The following is a 17,041-nucleotide window of genomic DNA, read 5'->3' on the forward strand; positions in this document are numbered from 1 at the left end:
CGTTCCTGATGTGTCAAAGTCCATACGAGTCTTCTTGTTATGTGGAAATACTGCCCACTTTGATGTGTGTTTCTTTTGAAGCTGTAGACAGTGTCTACGCCTCCTAATCGACCTTTAGATTCTGTGTCATTTTACGCGCTAATACTGTGTGACAGCTTTAGTAAACTCTGCGTATAATCTTTGAATGAACTGCCTAGTATTTGTCAGTTGGTTTAAATAAATTACAGATTTTCAGGGGTTTTTTTTGTCTCTTGGAAAGAGTTTCAGTTAGATTATTTGAGTCTGCGGCCAAAACGCAGTGACAGATATTCGGCAGTAAGCTCTCGTTGTGGGTTTCGTTACAGAGTGGCTGTCACCAGCTACTGCAGGTGTATTTTCTTTGCCATGGTCAGTGCATGGTCTGCATCTTTATATGAGAATTTCCTAGAGACTCTCCAGCGATGGTCTGTCCGTTCTTTCGGGTCCGAGTTTTGAGCTTGACTTTTAGTTGAGTGAGCTTTTCTGCTCTGTTCCAATTTTCTGTCTTTCTGCCTTGACAGATCACATGCCTGTTTGTAAATGAGCCATATATCATTTGTGCGAATTATACCACAGCCCTATAAAGTCTAGCTTGTGCATGTTTTGTGAATGAGTTCCAGTCTAACCCTTTGTCATTAGGGATGGGATATGTGTCCCATTGTGGACTACAAATGAACAAAAAAAAGATTTTTGTATTCACCTCGAAAATCAGTTGTGTGTCAAATTTACAAAATGATGCCAGTTCAATACTGTAGTGTGAAAATAGCCTTAAGGGAAAAAAAGCAGATTTATGCCGTTTTATCGCTATAATGTGAACATAACTTTGAGCCAAAAAAAGACAACATAGATTTAAGCCACAGCAGTAAATCAGTTTTCATGCTGTTTTAACCTTGAAACGTGAACATTTTTGTATTCAAAAACTAAAAGTCAGTTGTATGTTACATTTACAAAATGATTTGTGCATAGTTAATGCTGTAGTGTGAAAGTAGCCTTAGGAAAAAACTGTTTTGTGTCACTTCATCACTATAATGTGAACATAACATTGGACAAAAAACCCCAAAACAACATGACATGGCAGTAAATCAGTTTTTGTGCCTGTGTAACCCTGTAATGTGAAAATAACCTTAGACAATCCAAAAAAATCCCATTTGTGTTGGTTTTTTTAACTTTGTGCAAAGTAAATAAATAAAATAAATCAGATTTGTGGCCAATTTGAGTCTGTAATGTGAATGTATAATGCCCTAAAGTGAATGCAAGTTTAGGCAAACACGTGCTAATTTGTGCCATTTGTGCTCTTAACATCTTGTAATGTGAATGCAAACAAACTGATTTCAACCTTTAATGTGAACACAGCCTTCAGGAGAAAAACTTCATGTGGTAGTAGCCTTTGGGTGACTAATGTGAGCGTAACCTTTGGCGAAGAAAAGACACATTTCGTCTGTTTCAAATTATGTGTTACATAAACTCATTTGTGGTGAATGAAGTCAGATTTGAAAAGATCATTTTAATATGAACGCAGCCGTCAGTGAAACCTTGGATTTGTGTCGCTTTAACACAATGATTTGAATGTAGCCTTAGTCAAAAAACAAACCAAGCCAAACAGACGTGCACCACTTCCACCTTTAATGTGAACCCAGCCCTGGATGCTGGGTGCGTTACAGAATGGCTTGGACTCATTTTGTTGTGTTCATTGCTGTGGTTGCAGTTTTACCGGGCTGAACTGTCAAACAGTCAGCATTTACATGCAGAGGAAACTGTGGTGGAGAGCTGGCAGCCCTTGGCCTCCTCTTCGGCCTTCACTTCTCTTCTTTCTCCTTTCACTCTCTCTTTCTCCAGATTCTTTCTTTCCCTCATTCCCCTTTCTGTTCGATCCTCCATGCCAGCTCCCGCCCCACACCCTCCAATTATCTGACAACGATGACACGCAAAAAACAAGAAAATATGAGTCATTAATCATTCCTGCTTGGCTGAATGGTGCAGAATGCACGATGGCAAATGAAGCACACATGCTGGCTGAATTCTCCACGGGCTCCTTAAGATAACTTGCCGGTGTACTTTGTGCAGCTATTATGGTAAATATCTCCAATTAAAGCATGCCTGAGTGCAGCTTTATCTCATTGTTATCTTTGACTGCAGGCCCAAATGAGGAGCGAGGTGGAGAGAGAAGGAAGAGAAGGAGCTGAGTGATGCACAGATGAGAGAGATGAATGAAGTATAGTGACATAAAGCGAGGGGAGGCAAAAAAGGCGCGAGGAGAAAGATGAAGGTATGGCAGGAAAAAGACGCAGAGGGTGAAGCATTACGCATAAATACGGGCCGCTTTTAAGTTGATTTTTAAAGGGGAAGTTCAGACAGAAACACTCAGTTTTCCCCTTATTTCAAACACATCAATCACACAAAAACATGTTTGCTGTCTGAAGTCTGCTTCCATAGTTTTGCACTGGAGTCACGAGGCTCATGTGGTTAATAAGTAACGATTGCTAGCATTGTGCAAACTGTGTGCCTAAATTATCTCACACTTATAGTTTGAGCAGTTTTTCCCCACAATTTAAACACACCCTGGTCTTTTTCTTGACTTTTTTCTTACCGATATCCTACAGCAGTGATGTTATAGGGTTTTTGACGCTGTATGAAATTCTGGTATCTATAAATATACTTAAACCAGTCAACCACTTAAATCATTGTAACAGTCACATTGAAATATCAATTTCCATATATTTGTTGTGGTTATTTAGGCATGCAGTTTGTAGTGTTAAAAGGCCCATGTCATACATTTCCTTTGTGATTTTTTTTTTCAATTTTATATGCTAAAAACATCAATACATTTTTTTTACAGCCATTTTCCAACATTTACTTTAATTTTTATTGCTGTGCTTTTAAACATTGATGTATGTAAAATAACTCTTCTGATTGGCTGCTCTGTATTGTCTCATTCTAAAAGGGATGTGGGTTGAAACACTCCTTATAACTTCAGTGTAAAGGGGCAGAGCTGAACAACTGTAGACAGAATATGCGGATGCGTGCAAGAAGTTTTCACGACATCATGAACACTGTTTACATGGAACATCGAACTCTTATTTTAAAGAACAGTGGGCAAAGTTTGGTTTTCCATTATATAATTAGTGTATATAAGATTTCATTACTTGTGAGCCACATTAGCCTTGTAGCTCCATTAGCCTTTTATTTGCTAAACTAAAGAACATCTGCAAACTTCAGACACTAAACATGTCTTGGCTGATCAACTAAATGTGGGTGTTTATTTTTAGCCTAAATGTTTTTTAACGTGACTTTGCAGGTGCACTTGTTTTGTTATATGCACCACATGCCACAAAGTTTAAAAGTCTTGAGCTTCAGACTGGCTTCCGGTTTTAAGCTGTGTTATGTCCACTCTTTCATGTCTACTCTTCATTACTCTTCTCCCTATGAGGATGACTGTTTAGTCTTTTTATTTAATCTCTCCACACAGCAGTTTTCCCTCCATAAACTTCATCATTTGTCCTCTCTGGTATAAGACGCATTTTAAATATTTGTGTATAAACACCTTCCATCTGTCACACTATAATTACACCCCCTTCATTCTTTTCCTCCTGCATGCGTATTAAAGTTTTTTAGTGGATTCTATGTGCTTCATCTGGGTATTCATCACTGGTTCCAGATCCTCCCAGCTTGCTGAATGCAGGAGTTAATGGAACATGTGCATGCATGACATGGTGCTTTTAGCTTCTGTGGTTCATGCTTGTCCTGCTTTACCATTTTTTATTACTCTTCTTGCGAGAGTAAATCACTAGCTGGATAGTGCTGAGCTGAGTTGTGTGGACAGGGTCCAGCATTTCTGTGTCCTGCTATGTTCCGGTTTCTTCCATACTAGGAGACCCTTTGGCCCAGCTGGCTTGCACGGGCTGGGGCCTGGCTGGGTGCAACGTGTCCCTGGCTGGAAGAGAGCGTTTGTCTTTTTACTCCTTATCTCCCCATCCTGCTGTCCGCTGAGGCATTAATCACTGCAGGGCAGCAGCATTTACGAGCCCTGCTCCTTTTTATTAATCTCTCCCAGCTGCCTGCAACGCAATGCTCCACTCACTCACACAACACACCTTCAGGGGCAACCAGCGTCTCCGACATGTGGGCCGGAAACAGCCCTTTTAATCCACCAAACCACAAATAAACCCCATTAGAGAGAGGAAGGGATTCTGTTGTGTTTTTTTCCCCCCACTCTTAACAGATAGATTTACATAGACCACTTTTTTCTTTCTTTCTCTCTTTCTTTTTTCGAAAGAATTGTTGTGTTTACTGGGCCCGTTTTGGGGGCTTTTATAGTGAAACAGAATCCCATGTCTTAGATGAGACTGAGACAGTAAAGACCACTAACTAGCCCCTAATGATCGCTCAGAACAGTTGGATGCCCTGTGGACTGAAATAACTCATTTTTCAGGAGTGTTTAAGCACCGTTGTGTTTAAAGAGTGTCAGACTGTTGTCGTGTGGGTTAAATCCACAGCGGCTGGGTTTCATTCCTTTGTCTTGCTCCAGCTAAGCATAAGCATGCTTGTTTTACAGAGGAACACAGATTCTTCTCATTCTCTCCTTCACTGTTTCCCTTTCTTTTTTATGTTTTGCTTCACATGCATCCACATCCACATGTACACCTCATAGCTCCTTCCTTCCAGCTCTGCTTTCATCAGATGGCTGGCGTCCCACACTCACAAGGCTTTTTTTCCCCTGCTTGTTTTACTGGGCTTTCTCTAAACTCCCCCTCCCCTCTTTCTCTTTCTCTCTTCGCCCCCTCTCTCTCTCCTTCCCTCGCTTCCTTCCTTTCCCAGAAATGACACTGTCAAGTTTTGAAACATCTCTTTCTCCGTTGGCACCGGCCCTGGCTTTCCTATCCGTCTATCTGTTTCTCTTTCTGCAAGGACCACACAGACGGATGACATGCGTGAGGCTTCGTCCGAGCTGGGTGGCCCGCATGCTGGGGAAGAAGCGGCGGGTGACAGCAGCGGCAGCCGTCAGCCGGTGCACGGAGTAATGCATGTGGACAGTGTAAAAACCCGTCTCCTGGAGACTTTCAGGAGAGGAGAAAGAAAAGCCTTTGGCACTCATAGAGCCCAATGGCAGCCACGCTTTGGCACTGTCCAGATCGAGCGTCCGTCCATGCTAGATCTTCCCCGAATGCAGTCTCACACGTACCCGCCAAGCAGGCATTAGCAAAGCAGGCTAACGTCCTTTTTATCTGCCACTTCAACCCAAAGAGAGTTTGAAGTGTCACACCAGTGGCTGCCTCAATCTTATCTCAAGGGAGAGAGCAGACCATTCTCATTAAAATGAAGGACTTGTCATCACTATAAAGGCCTCTTCAGCGTATTGGCTGATATCCCTTCACTTCACTTCATTTGCTTTCCCCATCAGCTATTCTTCAGAGGTGTTGCTGCTTACGCTGAATCCACCCAACTGCAGGATCAGGCCGAATCAAAGAAACCACCGTGCTACATGCAGAGTGGCTTTGACACGTGGTTGAGTTTGGACGTGATGTTCCTCAAATGGCCAGCCATCAAAAATAAATTCATGCGCACGGTTGTTTTGAAGACGTGTGTTTTTTCCCCCCATATCGCAGCATTTTGTTCTCGTCTTCATTGAAGCATGAGCAACCACAAATCAGTAGATGTTGATGTTTCTTTATGAAATGTTCTCAGGATAGATTTTCAGCGTCACGTCCTGTGAAACAAAAAGCATATGAATAAATCAGACTAAATTAGACTTGTCATTCTCGGGGGATCATACTATGAATTTTATTTCCCGAGCAGTAAACAGTTGCGTGATTTATAATGAAGCAATGTTTGGAGAAGAAACAACCGAGTGCCGGCTCCCCTCTTTCTTCCAGAGATATGGCTGCTCTGTGTCCAACATGTTTGATCTGGAGTTGTATGCCTGGTTTTGTTGGCTGAAGTGTATGCTAGCTAAATCTTCTCGAAGGGCCCATATAATGGAAAATTGAATTATCCTCACCCTTTTTAAAGTAAGAGCTCGATATAAAGGTTGTTGAAGCTTGCATTCACTTACAGTCCCTATATGTAAACTACGCTGCAAATCAGCCCATTTTAAATATTTGCACATTTGCATAAAGCCACCTATTCAGCCTTCACCAGTTCAGCCCCTCCCATTCATGCCAAAATTATATGAAGTGCTTCAGCTCAGACTGCTTTCTGAATGAGGCACAATACAGGACAACCTAATCAGAACAGAGTTCATTTACATAGGGGAACACAGGGGTGGTCGTCACACTTCACTCTTGCACTCTTTTCACTCTTGAGCTCTCAGAAAGCAAATAATTGACATGAGCCAAACCAAGATGGAATTAAAACTCAGGATATCCTGCATAAAATAAGCGTAATGTTATGCAGTTATGTCATTTGGTGTGATGAGATATTGGGTTTTATGTTCTTGCTGTGCATTTGTGACAACCAACACCACTATGCATTGTATCTTGACTTAAACCTATAATGAATGACTGTATGTATGTGACTGAGTGTAAATGTATGGATGGAATAGAAACTGAGATCTAATTTGTCAATTAATTAGATTTTTTTTTCAAGATCATTACATCAAATTCATGTTCTTGTCAATTGAAAAAGGCTAAATTTAAGAAATCGGACAATTCACAGGAATCCATAAAGCTTATATTTAAGAGCAGTTAAAACAGTGTTAAAACTGCCCTAAGTTGAGTCCAGTGTCACATGTGACGACCATCCTCATTCTGAATGTGACAGTGTAATGTAACTGTGTTGCTATTATTATATTAAAGGACATATGATAAGATAATCCTTTATTAGTCTCACAACAGGGAAGTTCTCAGTGTTAAAGCAGCAGAATGATAGCAAGGCACTCAAGAAAAGAAAAGAAATAACAAGAAGAGAATTAACAAGCAAGTAATTAACCTTGTTAATTACTAATTAACCTTGTTAATTACTTAACAAAGTTTTTACAGTTTGTTACTTGTTACTTCATAGACAGTATATATAATACTAAAAGTAAAAAAAAAGATCAAATTATACACTCTGTCCATCACAAAAATTAACAATATATTCTATTATAATTATAAATAAATGAAAGCTAAGATATTTACACTTTAAGGATATTTTACCCGATTTCGCATAGAGTATTGTGCATGACGTACTGATTTTTGTTACACATGGGATGGTGAGGAGTTAAAATATAAACATTATAAATAGAAGAGCAAGAAATCTTTACACTAAAGAGATATTTTTAAAATATTACACACGGAGTATTGATTATATTGCACACAGGAAATGGTGATGAATTCACAATCTTCTGTAAGTGTGTGACGTCTAATGGGTGGAGGAGGGTTCTACTGGGAGCAGTGCTGTTTGTACAGTCTAACAGCAGCAGGAAGGAAGGACCTGCGATAGCACTCCTGATATGGAGGATATATGCTAATGACCTTCATATAGGGGACAAACAAAAAACACTGATACAACACTCCTCTTTACTCTCTTTTGAATGAATAGGTTGATTTTCAGGTTCAGGTGTGCTCACGTCCCTCTCAGTAATAAAACATCTCCACAATTTTACATTGTGATCTAAAAAACCATCACAGATGAAATCTCTTGAAGTTAGAGGCAAGGTAAAGAGGGACCTCTGTCCCGAAAGCCTAACATTTTGCCCTAAGTGTTTCCATATATTCCTGTCTGGTGTAGCAGTACATAGCACTGGAACATCCAACCCAAGTGACAGCCAACTCTGTGTTCCCCAAAATCAGTCCTAAAGGCACGGGAACGAACACAGTCTATTTCGATCTAAGGCATAAAGAAAAGCAGAAAATGGTCATGTTGAAACAAATGACTGTTTTTGACACACAAACCTACTTGCTGGGGGGGGAAATACAAGAAAAAAGCAGGATATGGGTCCTTGTAAGCCTTAGGTGTCACTTCTGAAGTTCAAGGAGGATAAGCAAATCTACAGCAAGTGTGTTTTCTTGTTCAGAGGAGTAGTATCACCCCCTATTGCTTATCACCTCGTAGCATTTAGCACATAGTTCACAAAACAAATGGCCTACAGTGGCCAGACCGTGTGAGAGGGTGTGTGCTTACACTGAAGTAACCCTAAGTGTGAGTGTTCAGTAGTACAGCATTTCTCTGGCTGAGTATGAGTCTTTGAACGAGGAGAAAGATCAGAGGTGTCATCCCTCAGATTGAAAGGCCACTCCAACTCTCACCACACTGACCATCAACCCCCCTTAACATTTGTTTTTCTTCTCTATCTCTACACTTTGCCCCCTTTCTTCAAATGAAGATCCCCCCTCCCCATCGTAAACTTAGCTTTTGCCCTCGTCCGTTTTCATCACTTGTCAGAGATGGGAAATCAAGGGTAATGTTATTTTGGGGATGAAAGAATGAAAAACACTGTCAAATCCAATTTCCTCCATTTTTTTTATTGTTTCACAGCTGTAACATTCAGCAGAGCACTAAGGAGAGCACAGCTGTGAATTATAAGTGCTGAAAACATAAACTGTTTAGTAATAAAAATCTACATGCCTTTTGCCAGTGGATTCATATGAAATCAGCTTGATTCCAGTCCAAGGTATAATTTGTTATAGGATGAGAGGGTTTATCTATCTTTTTTCTTTGCTTTGTGAGTGTGATGGACATGTGTTTTGCGGTCTTGATGGATAACAGAAGGTTTACATCCTGCAGAGACTTCTCCAAGCTGTCTGAACTGAGAGAGCAGGAATTATTGGTAAAAGAATGGAATTCAGTCCAGTCTGACAAACACAAAACCATTGGTAAAGAGTTTGTTGAATTCCACTTCTGTTCACCCAGCTTTTTAATAGACATGTTTAATTGTATGAAGTGCAGTTTGGGAAATCAAATAAGGTAAAAAGTATTCAAAGTTTTAGATTAAAACTTTTTTTGGTCTATCCCCACTTACCAAACCTCAGGAAAGTTAAATAAATGAGTTATTGCAATGGTTCAGTTTCTATTGGACCATTTCTATTGATCCATTAATCATAAAATGTTCATGGAAGCTGCTGTGTTCAAAGGATGTGTGCCAAAAGTTCCAGAAAATGCCATGATTTAAGTTGGTTCCATTTAGAGGAGCATGCAGTTTGAGCAAGGTTTTCAAACTTAGGCCTGTATATTTTTGGCCTATTGCCAAGTAGTTTGCATGTAAATATACTGCATATTGTTGCTGCCATTCAAAACCATGGAACTCCATGGAGCATTCACCTTTAAAGTTACTATATTGTATATACATGGTTTTGTTAGGGCAAAGAGGCATGTATATTTTGTTATACCATTGGTAGCTGTGTACTACAACCCCAAATCCAATGAAGTTGGGACGTTGTGTAAAACATAAATAAAAACAGAACACGATGATTTGCAAATCCTTTTCAACCTATATTCAATTGAATACACTACAAAGACAAGATATTTAATGTTCAAATGGATAAACTTTATTGTTTTTTTGCAAATATTCACTCATTTTCCAAAGAAGTTGGGACAGGGGCGTGTTTACCACTGTGTTACATCACCTTTCCTTTTAACAACACTCAATAAGTGTTTGGGAACTGATGACACTGATTGTTGAAGCTTTGTAGGTGGAATTCTTTCCCATTCTTGCTTGATGTACAACTTCAGTTGTTCAACATTCCGGGGTCTCCATTGTCGTATTTTGTGCTTCATAATGCGCCACACATTTTCAATGGGAGACGGGTCTGGACTGCAGGCAGGCCAGTCTAGTACCCGCACTCTTTTACTACAAAGCCACGCTGTTGTAACACGTGCAGAATGTGGCTTCGCATTGTCTTGCTGAAATAAGCAGGACGTCCCTGAAAAAGACGCTGCTTGGATGGCAGCAGATGTTGCTCCAAAACCTGTATGTACCTTTCAGCATTAATGGTGCCTTCACAGATGTGCCCCTGCCATGGGCACTAACACACCCCCACACCATCAGAGATGCTGGCTTTTGAACTTTGCGCTGATAACAATCCAGACAGTCCTTTTCCTCTTTGGCCCGGAGGACACGACGTCCATGATTTCCAAAAACATTTTGAAATGTGGACTCATCAGACCACAGGACAGTTTTCCACTTTGCGTCAGTCCATCTCAGATGAGCTCGGGCCCAGAGAAGCCGGCGGCGTTTCTGGGTGGTGTTGATATGTGGCTTTCACTTTGCATGGCAGAGTTTTAACCTGCACTTGTAGATGGAGCGACGAACTTTTCTGAAGTGTTCCTGAGCCCATGTGGGAATATCCGTTACAGAATGATGTCAGTTTTTGATGCAGTGCCGCCTAAGGGGTCGAAGGTCACGGGCATTCAGTGTTGGTTTTCTGCTTTGCCGCTTACTTGCAGAGATTTTGATGAAATTATGGACTGTAGATGATGAAATCCCTAAATTTTTTGCAATTGCACATTGAGAAACGTTGTTCTTAAACTGTTGGACTATTTGCTCACGCAGTTGTTCACAAAGTGGTGAACCTCGTCCCGTCCTTGCTTGTGAACGACTGAGCCTTTCAGGGATGCTCCCTTTATACCCAATCATGACACTCACCTGTTTCCAATTAACCTGTTCACCTGTGGAATGTTCCAAACAGGAGTTTCTTGAGCATTCCTCAATTTTCCCAGTTTTTTTGGTGCCCCTATCCCAACTTCATTGGAACGTGTTGCAGGCATCAACTTCAGAATGAGTGAATATTTGCAAAACACAATAAAGTTTATCTGTTGGAACATTAAATATCTTGTCTTTGTAGTGTATTCAATTAAATATGGGTTGAAAAGGATTTGCAAATCATCGTATTCTGTTTTTATTTATGTTTTACACAACGTCCCAACTTCATTGGAATTGGGGTTTGTATATTTATTTGTGTATCTGTGTTTAATATTTCACATGCAATTGTAGTTGGCCAGTAAAGTAATTCTGATGCTGATTCTTATGAGAATGGCCAACTGCACAGCTCATGGACCAGAAAAGGAAATGTCCAGTTTTTCCCTTCTATGTAGCTGTTTCTCACTGGATCTACACTGGAAACCGTCTGTCTAAATTGGGACAAAAAATAATTAATAGATCATGAAAATGACAAGCTACAGATATTTTTGTAACAAGTTACCTGATGCAATCTTTCTCTCTCCCCACCAGCTCCTGACTGTGCTGCCAAAATCGTTATCTTCTTCTACTACAGTTTCATCAGGAGAACCCACCATATCACCAATCACTGACAAGATCTGAGGCCTTTGCCAAGAATGAGCTCAGCTGTGCAGGCTGAACATGTAAGGTAAGATCCCTATGACCATGAACGCCAAGAGAATGCACTCTATAGCTGCTTTCAGTCCACTAAAACGTGGCACACTCTGCACATACAGTGCAAGATGTGTTATACAGGTTCATGAATATGCATTCAGTTGTAGAGAAGACTTCTTGCAAGTACTAATAATCAAGCCACCACAATATAGCACACATTTTAATCATAATCATCATCATAAATTCATGAACAAATGTGTAATACACCCAGATGTGCTTTCTGTGTGTGCCATCACATAATGACTGAGTATGTTTTCAATTGAATGTGGACCCAAAGGCAAAATCCTTTATGTGCTTCTTTTGTGACACAGGGTGGGGATTATAAAAACACCTATTACGACTCCAGTTGCTGTCATAGGGGGATTAAAGACACAATTAGTGGGTTTTTCAGGCAGCTGAGCGTGTGAGCGAGCTCCGGTGGGAGGTCAGGTGGCCCACGGAGCTCCAAACACACACGCCATGTTCTCCTTCTCGTGACTACGGGCTGAGTCACGGGGGCTGCCGGGACGCAATCTCAAGGAGACGCACACAGGAAATGAGCCGATGCTTTCTGAAAGCTTATTACCATAGATTTCCATTTAGCATCTGTTCAAAGACCGGAAACACACGGCAGAACAAGCTGCTGCCCCACAGCCATCCACTGCCTATCCTTTAAAAGAGCGCTTGCTTCTGGTGTTTGTTGCCCTTAACCTTTCACAGGGCCCATCTCCTACATTTTTTATTGACATTATTTCATTTCCATTCACATTTGTTTAGCTTTATGTCATAAAAACAATCATAATTCATTTTTATTTGACCATTTTCCAGCTTCTCTTCATCCATTAGAATTAAACAGGCTGTTTTTGGTACTCTGCCCAACAATAAAGGCAGCATGGAGCTTCTGTAATATAGTGATAGAAAACAAAGTAGCACGGTGTCCTTTAACAATAAGCTGAATGAACCACACACTTGCATAACCTGCATATTAGTTACATAGAAGTCACCAAATAATCCATAATATTTGCTTAAGCTTAAGGGGAATAACTGAATAATAAGTGTGCAATTCAAGGGGTTAAAGGATAAAAGCTTGCTTCTGCTGTCTCATTCTCTTTAATGTGATTCCATTTACTGTAGTTAATCACCCAGCTGAAATGGTAAAACATCACAGGTGTAAGCCTGAGTAACTCACTGTGGTTTTTGCAGGCCGTAGCGGAGTCTGACAGGTGGAAGGCCCTGCTGGTAGCCCTCCAAAGCTCTGGTGCTTACGTTCAATTATCACAACTTAATTTAATTGGCCCAATAAAACAATCCAGCTGCATAAACATGTAAGCGAGGGCGTGAGATCTGGAGCAGGGAGCCCTCGGTCGCCGGGGATACGGCTGTCTGCTAACGCGAATGAATCATTTCACACTGCGACGCTGTGATTTAAGGGCGGCCAAATCAGCGCAGAGCTCGCCGGCACCTTGCTGGGACAATGTGTCGCTTTCTTATGCATCCATCACACTGAACGATCCTCTTCCCAAATGGCTCTGCCACAGAGAGCTGGAGCAGCCCCATTTGGGGTGCTTTAAGGGGGTGGGGGAGGCTCGCGTAACCCGGCCTGTGTGAGAGGAGAGAGGCTTAGCGCTGGGGTGAGACGAGGTAGGGTAGTGCTGGAATGAACTGGCTTTCAGTGAAGCACTTAGGGTAAAACTCTCTGTCACCTGTGTACTACACTGAGAGGGCTTAGATGATGTTTTGCTATATGTTTTGTTATATTATGTTACAGAATTACATAACTGACCTCTTAAATGGAACAGTATTTATTCAGGTAATCTTCAGACTTATTGTCTAGTAACCACTATGAATTATTAGGTAACTACTATTGTGTTAATATGCAAGTTATAAGAATGAGGAACTGTGTGCCCACACACAGGCTCTAGGGATGTTAAGGTTTAATTATATGCTTGATTATGTAATGAATTACACTTACACTTATTTAATAATCCATGGTTTTGAATGTTCCCTCATCTTTCATTCAGTCTAAAATCAGCAGTGCTCACTGCAGTCAATTGTGTCATTACCAGATGGGACCCGAACGCCAACGTTGCACTTGTGAAGTGTCTTCATGTTCCTCACCATGACACTCACACTCTGGAATTCCCCCGTGTCCTTTGTAAAGCCTGTATTCATTTGTGTGGTCAAGCTCTGCTCAGTGTCCGTCCTCGGTCTGTCGTGAGCATGGATTTCTGACACGTGCAGTGGCTCCTCGACAGCCGCCTAGTCGCAGCTGATTATCACTGACATTACCCAGCATGCCCCTCACCTGACAGGAAGCAGGACACAGGCCTTTCCCAGCTGAACTCATCTCCCTCGGTGAACGTATAATCACCATAATTAAAAAGCACAGCAATGATATCCTCCCAGGAATGGATGCCACGTACATAGGCACACATGGAGATTTCCTCGCTGGAATAAACACATTCATATAAAGTTATGATCTTTCCATGTGGTGGGGAATTGAAATAGAACAGGGGATCTAACCCTGGTCCTGGAGTGCCCCTGTCCTGGAATTTTTTTTGTGCGCTTAACAAAAGAAGTGCAGTGAATTCACTTGATTTAAATACATACCTAATTTTCAAATTAAATATATATATTACAACAATACATTTCTATCATTTGGTTTACTGGTTTCCTTTTGGCAGGGATGTAATATATTTTATTCATCTGGAAATTGTGTTTATGTATGAATGAAGTAAAATCAGAATAGCATTTTTATGCTGTATTTTCCCCACACTGAAACAAATGGTGCTTTGAATTTACATGATTAAAATATGTCGGTCGCTTGCCTATGAATAAAATATATTACATCAATACAATTCTTGCCAAAAGAAGTAAACTGAGAGCCAGCAATTGTGTTGATGTAATATATTTTAGTCATGTGCAGCCCATTGACATATTTGAATCATGTAAATTCAATGTATTACTGTTTTTCAGTGTGTTTTTCAGCTTGCTCCCTCTTCAACTCAAGAGGGCAATGGATCAATCAGCTACAGGCACACATTAGGCAACAATAATAAGTTGTAGTTTTATTGTTGATAAGTGTTGTAAAAACATTAGGTTAGATTTTTCATGAATAAGCAATTCTTTGCAATTCTTTGTCAGAACAAACGATCTACATTTATGGATATGATTATGAACGCTAATCTTTTCTGTTCTTTTTGTCTTTAAGTACAGCTAAATTTGCTACTTTCATGAGTTATAGGCAAAAATGATGAAGTTGATGTTACTGTCTGAGCCACAGGTTTCTGAGTAAGGCCTTGCCCAAGACTTACTGCTGAAACTCTCTCTGAGTGATCAGCTGATAAGATATTTTGCTCATTGTACGTTTAAGCATATTTCATAATTTTGGTCATCTTCACTAAGACTTTTCCTCCCCTTCTGGCATAAATGGAAACTGTCCACATGCACTGAAAATTTAACCACTAGCAATTTTCAGCTGTAAGTAGTCAAAAACGGCTCTTTCGGTTTTGAAAAAAAGTAAGTGGAAAGTTTTGACCAACTATTTATTAATAGTTTCATCGGTAGTGAAAATAAATATTGTTTGTTTCCTTTGTTTTCCTGTGTCGGACTGCGTAGACATGTTCAAACAGTCTGAGTGGCATCAGATCAACTGTTGGCTGTAAGGAGGTGACGACCCATCTCACATTTTCTACAGGGAACAGTAGACAAGCGATTTGTGATCACTGTTAACTATAAAGAGAGAGGGTACAATAACCAAGAATTTCTCTATTACAAGTTTATTACCAGTTGAGAACAAGACCTTTCTCTCAATCGCCAGTCCATGCTGATAAATAACAGTGCCACTGTGCAATTTATTACTGAACAATATTGGATTTCATTGTCTTGGATGTCCAATGATTGGTTGTTGGGTGCTGTGTTTCATGGCACTGTTTTTTATTTATTGTAAGCTGAATTTTGTTGCCTCACTAGTTTTAACCCCTTACAATCCCAGACTTACTACATACATATGTATTTATTTTTATCACAAACTTGATAACTTGCCCAGTCCTAATCTCAGTCATGTCAGTGTTTTTTATATATATATATATATATATATATATACATATAAGGCATACCTCCTACCTGTGAATTAAACATCATGCAAGGACATTATCCTGTAGGTTGTGTGTAAGAGCATTAGGACAAGTGGGGGAAAAATAAAAACGTAATGATTTGTTTTGCTTGACAGATGTTTCAAGACAAGAGAAAAAACCCACGGCCCAGCAAGTTTGTACAACAAGGCAAGCCGGTCAAGCTTGATTCACTTTGAAATCGTTTTTGTCATTGAGAGGGGAAAGAAAAAGAGTTATGGCACCAGCGGTGATGCAGAAATAGGTTCAAGCCCTTTTCCATCTGTGTGCAATCCTGGCCTAATGCTATCATCACCTGTTTCCCTGGGCCTCTCGCACATCTGGACTGCATTAAAAAAATCACACAAGGTGCTGCTTTTTTTTCTCTCTCTCTCGCTCTCTCTCTCTCTCTCGTTTATCCATATGTGTGTGCGCCATGTAGCGTTTGGCTCGTGTTTCTAAAATAGTCTAAAACAACAAATTAACATCTGAGAGCTTGCGAGAGCTTGGAGAAAAGCGCTGATTTCAAACGGCAATTTGCTTAAATTTTTCAAAACCAGACTCCCTGGGGGTTTTGCTAAAGTAGACACCAGCTTTTGAGTGTGTGTGACCCAGAGCCTAAATCGCTCGCATCATTTGCCGATGAACAGGCCTGCCATGGCTGCTGCTGAATTCGTCCAGCTTGTGAGCCCATGGCTAGTTTGTTGGGATTGTTTACAAACAGAAGCATCAATAATCACATGCAACTAGCAGGCTGTGTTTCAGTAGTTAGCTGGAAGCATATGGTGACTGTCTGTTTAAAGAAATGAAAGGATTTGGATTGACTAATGTAAGCCTTTTGTGTTATTACTCTCATCTTGCTTATTACAGTTGAGCTCCAGCTGTGGGTAATTCAGGAAAGTTCCACGGACGCCCCCCAACAAAGAGACTTTGGGTCATCACATGAATCTCCAGACATCTACTTCCTCAATAACTTTAATGACATCAGAAGCACAACAGGTGCTCATATCTGACAAAGCACCATCATTCTGAAAACATGCCAGTAGGATGACTCCATGTTCAGGACAGCGAGATACCCTGCGTTTGGGAAAGTCTTGCTTTCGGAAATGTTTTCGCTTCTTTCAGTAACAGACCGGGATGTGTGTGTCCACTGCTGTTTCTATTTCTCTCATGCAGGGCAGCTGTGCAGCTGCTCTGAGCTGGGAACGCTGCGGAGCGTCTGTGCTGGACAGGGATTTCACATCCAGTTCTCCCTTGCGCCCGTAAGAAAGCCCTAATGGCATGCAGTTGGGGCCGTGTTATTGTTCCTCAGCCAGTGATGTCAGAGGAAAGAGGAAACTAGCTAACTCCCAACCAGGGGGGCAGAGGTCGAGGAGGAGTTGGCCTCGGCCCAGTCTGCTTCAAGTGTTTTCTTTTTCATTTTGCCTCAGAAATTTGTCACGCCCCGAGGAGAAGACACAAGCGTCCTCGGATATGAGCCGATTATTAGTGATGATTTACGGTTCGCAATGGCAATTGTGGCTGAGATAACAGATCAGAACCTTTGCAACTGTTAGTAGTCGAGCATGTGATGTGCTGACAGCTTCATGAGCTGTTTAGAATGCTCTCTTTAACAGGGAATTCTCTG

The sequence above is a fragment of the Pygocentrus nattereri genome, chromosome 25, assembly GCF_015220715.1.
Source record: "Pygocentrus nattereri isolate fPygNat1 chromosome 25, fPygNat1.pri, whole genome shotgun sequence".
Classification (NCBI taxonomy): Eukaryota; Metazoa; Chordata; class Actinopteri; order Characiformes; family Serrasalmidae; genus Pygocentrus; species Pygocentrus nattereri.